Raw genomic sequence first — 7,351 nt, forward strand, 5'->3', positions numbered from 1 at the left:
CTTTCAAAATCTAAAGGTCATATTATCTCACGCTTATTTCTGCCAAACCGTAAATACCTGGTTGACCATACTCATGTCATAATGTGTCCTCGTATAGGTCAATGTCGTATGCAAGTCACAACACAATCGGACCACTACTTTTCAAGAAACGGGTCTTCAAATTTCTCGAGGTCATATATTCTCACGCTTATTTCTGCCAAACCGTAATTACCTGGTTGACCATACTCATGTCATAATGTGTCCTCGTATAGGTCAATGTCGTATGCAAGTCACAACACAATCGGACCACTACTTTTCAAGATACGGGACTTCAAATTTCTCAAGGTCATATATTCTCACGCTTATTTCTGCTAAACCGTAATTACCTGGTTGACCATACTCATGTCAAAATGAGTCCTTGTATAGGTCAATGTCGTATGGAAGTCACAACAAAATCGGCCCACTAGTTTTCAAGATACGGGACTTCAAATTTCTCAAGGTCATATATTCTCACGCTTATTTCTGCTAAACCGTAATTACCTGGTTGACCATACTCATTTCATAATGTGTCCTTGTATAGGTCAATGTCGTATGGAAGTCACAACAAAATCGGCCCACTAGTTTTCCAGACACGGGTCTTTCAAAATCTAAAGGTCATATTTTCTCACGCTTATTTCTGCCAAACCGTAAAAACCTGGTTGACCATACTCATTTCATAATGTGTCCTTGTGTAGGTCAATGTCTTATGGAAGTCACAACAAAATCGGACCACTAGTTTTCCAGATACGGGTCTTTAAAAATCTAAAGGTCATATTTTCTCACGCTTATTTCTGCCAAACCGTAATTACCTGGTTGACCATAATCATGTTAAAATATGTCCTCGTATATATTAATGTCGTATGGAAGTCACAATAAAATCGGCCCACTAGTTTTCCAGATACGGGTCTTTAAACTTTTCAGGGTCATATCTTCTCAAGCCTATTTCTGCCAAACCGTAAATACCTGGTTGACCATACTCATCTCAAAACGAGTCCTCGTATAGGTCAATGTCTTATGGAAGTCACAACAAAATCGGCCCACTAGTTTTCCAGATACGGGTCTTTAAATTTCTCAAGGTCATATATTCTCACGCTTATTTCTGCCAAACCGTAATTACCTGGTTGACCATACTCATGTCAAAATGTGTCCTTGTATAGGTCAATGTCGTATGGAAGTCACAACACAATCGGCCCACTAGTTTTCAAGATACGGGACTTCAAATTTCTCAAGGTCATATATTCTCACGCTTATTTCTGCTAAACCGTAATTACCTGGTTGACCATACTCATGTCAAAATGAGTCCTTGTATAGGTCAATGTCGTATGGAAGTCACAACAAAATCGGCCCACTAGTTTTCAAGATACGGGTCTTCAAAATAATCAAGGTCATATTTTCTCACGCTTATTTCTGCTAAACCGAAAATACCTGGTTGACCATACTCATGTCAAAATGAGTCCTCGTATAGGTCAATGTCTTATGGAAGTCACAACAAAATCGGACCACTAGTTTTCCAGATACGGGTCTTTAAAAATCTAAAGGTCATATTTTCTCACGCTTATTTCTGCCAAACCGTAATTACCTGGTTGACCATAATCATGTTAAAATATGTCCTCGTATATATTAATGTCGTATGGAAGTCACAATAAAATCGGCCCACTAGTTTTCCAGATACGGGTCTTTAAACTTTTCAGGGTCATATCTTCTCAAGCTTATTTCTGCCAAACCGTAAATACCTGGTTGACCATACTCATCTCAAAACGAGTCCTCGTATAGGTCAATGTCTTATGGAAGTCACAACAAAATCGGCCCACTAGTTTTCCAGATACGGGTCTTTAAATTTCTCAAGGTCATATATTCTCCCGCTTATTTCTGCCAAACCGTAATTACCTGGTTGACCATACTCATGTCAAAATGAGTCCTTGTATAGGTCAATGTCGTATGGAAGTCACAACACAATCGGCCCACTAGTTTTCAAGATATGGGACTTCAAATTTCTCAAGGTCATATATTCTCACGCTTATTTCTGCTAAACCGTAATTACCTGGTTGACCATACTCATGTCAAAATGAGTCCTTGTATAGGTCAATGTCGTATGGAAGTCACAACAAAATCGGCCCACTAGTTTTCAAGATACGGGACTTCAAATTTCTCAAGGTCATATATTCTCACGCTTATTTCTGCTAAACCGTAATTACCTGGTTGACCATACTCATTTCATAATGTGTCCTTGTATAGGTCAATGTCGTATGGAAGTCACAACAAAATCGGCCCACTAGTTTTCCAGACACGGGTCTTTCAAAATCTAAAGGTCATATTTTCTCACGCTTATTTCTGCCAAACCGTAAAAACCTGGTTGACCATACTCATTTCATAATGTGTCCTTGTGTAGGTCAATGTCTTATGGAAGTCACAACAAAATCGGACCACTAGTTTTCCAGGTACGGGTATTTAAAATTCTCAAGGTCATATTTTCTCACGCGTATTTCTGCCAAACCGTAAATACCTGGTTGACCATACTCATGTCAAAATGAGTCCTCGTATAGGTCAATGTCGCATGGAAGTCACAACAGAATCGGCCCACTAGTTTTCCAGATACGGGTATTTAAAATTCTCAAGGTCACATTTTCTCACGCTTATTTCTGCCAAACCGTAAATACCTGGTTGACCATACTCATGTCAAAACGAGTCCTCGTATAGGTCAATGTCGTATGGAAGTCACAACAAAATCGGACCACTAGTTTTCCAGATACGGGTCTTTAAACTTTTCAAGGTAATATCTTCTCACGCATATTTCTGCCAAACCGTAAATACCTGGTTGACCATACTCATGTCAAAACGAGTCTTCGTATAGGTCAATGTCGTATGGAAGTCACAACAAAATCGGCCGACTAGTTTTCCAGATACGGGACTTCAAATTTCTCAAGGTCATATATTCTCACGCTTATTTCTGCTAAACCGTAATTACCTGGTTGACCATACTCATGTCAAAATGAGTCCTTGTATAGGTCAATGTCGTATGGAAGTCACAACAAAATTGGACCACTAGTTTTCCAGATACGGGTCTTTAAACTTTTCAAGGTCATATCTTCTCACGCATATTTCTGCCAAACCGTAATTACCTGGTTGACCATACTCATGTCAAAACGAGTCCTCGTATAGGTCAATGTCGTATGGAAGTCACAACAAAATCGGACCACTAGTTTTCCAGATACGGGTCTTGAAAATTCTGAAGGTCATATCTTCTCACGCATATTTCTGCCAAACCGTAAATACCTGGTTGACCATACTCATGTCAAAACGAGTCTTCGTATAGGTCAATGTCGTATGGAAGTCACAACACAATCGGCCCACTAGTTTTCAAGATACGGGACTTCAAATTTCTCAAGGTCATATATTCTCACGCTTATTTCTGCTATACCGTAATTACCTGGTTGACCATACTCATGTCAAAACGAGTCCTCGTATAGGTCAATGTCGTATTGAAGTCACAACAAAATCGGACCACTAGTTTTCCAGATACGGGTATTTAAAATTCTCAAGGTCATATTTTCTCACGCGTATTTCTGCCAAACCGTAAATACCTGGTTGACCATACACATGTCAAAATGAGTCCTCGTATAGGTCAATGTCGCATGGGTCACAACAGAATCGGCCCACTAGTTTTCCAGATACGGGTATTTAAAATTCTCAAGGTCATATTTTCTCACGCTTATTTCTGCCAAACCGTAAATACGTGGTTGACCATACTCATGTCAAAACGAGTCCTCGTATAGGTCAATGTCGTATGGAAGTCACAACAAAATCGGACCACTAGTTTTCCAGATACGGGTCTTTAAACTTTTCAAGGTCATATCTTCTCACGCATATTTCTGCCAAACCGTAAATACCTGGTTGACGATACTCATGTCAAAACGAGTCTTCGTATAGGTCAATGTCGTATGGAAGTCATAACAAAATCGGCCCACTAGTTTTCCAGATACGGGACTTCAAATTTCTCAAGGTCATATATTCTCACGCTTATTTCTGCTAAACCGTAATTACCTGGTTGACCATACTCATGTCAAAATGAGTCCTTGTATAGGTCAATGTCGTATGGAAGTCACAACAAAATCGGACCACTAGTTTTCCAGATACGGGTCTTTAAAATTCTCAAGGTCATTTTTTCTCACGCGTATTTCTGCCAAACCGTAAATACCTGGTTGACCATACTCATGTCAAAACGAGTCTTCGTATAGGTCAATGTCGCATGGAAGTCACAACAGAATCGGCCCACTAGTTTTCCAGATACGGGTATTTAAAATTCTCAAGGTCATATTTTCTCACGCTTATTTCTGCCAAACCGTAAATACCTGGTTGACCATACTCATGTCAAAACGAGTCCTCGTATAGGTCAATGTCGTATGGAAGTCACAACAAAATCGGACCACTAGTTTTCCAGATACGGGTCTTTAAACTTTTCAAGGTAATATCTTCTCACGCATATTTCTGCCAAACCGTAAATACCTGGTTGACGATACTCATGTCAAAACGAGTCTTCGTATAGGTCAATGTCGTATGAAAGTCACAACAAAATCGGCCGACTAGTTTTCCAGATACGGGACTTCAAATTTCTCAAGGTCATATCTTCTCAGGCTTATTTCTGCTAAACCGTAATTACCTGGTTGACCATACTCATGTCAAAATGAGTCCTTGTATAGGTCAATGTCGTATGGAAGTCACAACAAAATTGGACCACTAGTTTTCCAGATACGGGTCTTTAAACTTTTCAAGGTCATATCTTCTCACGCATATTTCTGCCAAACCGTAATTACCTGGTTGACCATACTCATGTCAAAACGAGTCCTCGTATAGGTCAATGTCGTATGGAAGTCACAACAAAATCGGACCACTAGTTTTCCAGATACGGGTCTTGAAAATTCTCAAGGTCATATCTTCTCACGCATATTTCTGCCAAACCGTAAATACCTGGTTGACCATACTCATGTCAAAACGAGTCTTCGTATAGGTCAATGTCGTATGGAAGTCACAACACAATCGGCCCACTAGTTTTCAAGATACGGGACTTCAAATATCTCAAGGTCATATATTCTCACGCTTATTTCTGCTATACCGTAATTACCTGGTTGACCATACTCATGTCAAAACGAGTCCTCGTATAGGTCAATGTCGTATTGAAGTCACAACAAAATCGGACCACTAGTTTTCCAGATACGTGTATTTAAAATTCTCAAGGTCATATTTTCTCACGCGTATTTCTGCCAAACCGTAAATACCTGGTTGACCATACTCATGTCAAAATGAGTCCTCGTATAGGTCAATGTCGCATGGAAGTCACAACAGAATCGGCCCACTAGTTTTCCAGATACGGGTATTTAAAATTCTCAAGGTCATATTTTCTCACGCTTATTTCTGCCAAACCGTAAATACGTGGTTGACCATACTCATGTCAAAACGAGTCCTCGTATAGGTCAATGTCGTATGGAAGTCACAACAAAATCGGACCACTAGTTTTCCAGATACGGGTCTTTAAACTTTTCAAGGTCATATCTTCTCACGCATATTTCTGCCAAACCGTAAATACCTGGTTGACGATACTCATGTCAAAACGAGTCTTCGTATAGGTCAATGTCGTATGGAAGTCACAACAAAATCGGCCCACTAGTTTTCCAGATACGGGACTTCAAATTTCTCAAGGTCATATATTCTCACGCTTATTTCTGCTAAACCGTAATTACCTGGTTGACCATACTCATTTCAAAATGAGTCCTTGTATAGGTCAATGTGGTATGGAAGTCACAACAAAATCGGACCACTAGTTTTCCAGATACGGGTCTTTAAACTTTTCAAGGTCATATTTTCTCACGCATATTTCTGCCAAACCGTAATTACCTGGTTGACCATACTCATGTCAAAACGAGTCCTCGTATAGGTCAATGTCGTATGGAAGTCACAACAAAATCGGACCACTAGTTTTCCAGATACGGGTCTTTAAAATTCTCAAGGTCATATCTTCTCACGCATATTTCTGCCAAACCGTAAATACCTGGTTGACCATACTCATGTCAAAACGAGTCTTCGTATAGGTCAATGTCGTATGGAAGTCACAACACAATCGGCCCACTAGTTTTCAAGATACGGGACTTCAAATTTCTCAAGGTCATATATTCTCACGCTTATTTCTGCTAAACCGTAATTACCTGGTTGACCATACTCATGTCAAAATGAGTCTTCGTATAGGTCAATGTCTTATGAAAGTCACAACAAAATCGGACCACTAGTTTTCCAGATACAGGTCTTTAAAATTCTCAAGGTCATATCTTCTCAGGCTTATTTCTGCCAAACCGTAAATACCTGGTTGACCATACTCATGTCAAAATGAGTCTTCGTATAGGTCAATGTCTTATGAAAGTCACAACAAAATCGGACCACTAGTTTTCCAGATACAGGTCTTTAAAATTCTCAAGATCATATCTTCTCAGGCTTATTTCTGCCAAACCGTAAATACCTGGTTGACCATACTCATCTCAAAACGAGTCCTCGTATAGGTCAATGTCTTATGGAAGTCACAACAAAATCGGCCCACTAGTTTTCCAGATACGTGTCTTTAAAATTCTCAAGGTCATATCTTCTCAGGCTTATTTCTGCCAAACCGTAAATACCTGGTTGACCATACTCATGTCAAAATGAGTCCTCGTATAGGTCAATGTCGTATGGAAGTCACAACAAAATTGGACCACTAGTTTTCAAGTTTTCAATTTGTATTCAGATTTCATAAAAGTCGAAATTTCTGAGAAATTTAACTACTTTTAGCTTTTCAAGGAGCCTGTATTTATTTAGTTAAGTAAAAGCAAATGTGAATCTCAGCATTTTCAGAAAGTTAAATGCACTTGTATGTCCAAATATGTGAACCTGTTTGTTACATTTCTTTTTAATATTGTAAAACCTTGTAGTTATATATACTACTTTGAATGCAACAATTGGGCTTTGTAATTTATTTAAGTTTTTTTATCATAACTGTGAAGTCGTCATGAATTACATTTATTTAAATCAACTGCAGAATTCATTAAATCCACTCGACAATTATTTTAAAATCAATAATCAAAAATATAAAGCTGGAATTGTTTTTGCGCCCCTGTGATTGATTCAGTACCCCTGGTAATTAGAACAGCCTGAAACCACAATTTCAATCCACGTGTTACAGTTCGATTTATTAGGTACTGAGTAGACTAGCACAATTGTGGAAGAAATTGACTGTGGCGAAATTATTTAAAATAAAATTAAAATTTGATTAAAGAAGATAAGTTTAGTATTTGAATTTTAAGATAATAATTAC

This window comes from Zootermopsis nevadensis, unplaced genomic scaffold (assembly GCF_977971745.1).
Source record: "Zootermopsis nevadensis isolate Lab colony 2312 unplaced genomic scaffold, Znev_1.0 Znev_ptg000024l, whole genome shotgun sequence".
Lineage (NCBI taxonomy): Eukaryota > Metazoa > Arthropoda > Insecta > Blattodea > Termopsidae > Zootermopsis > Zootermopsis nevadensis.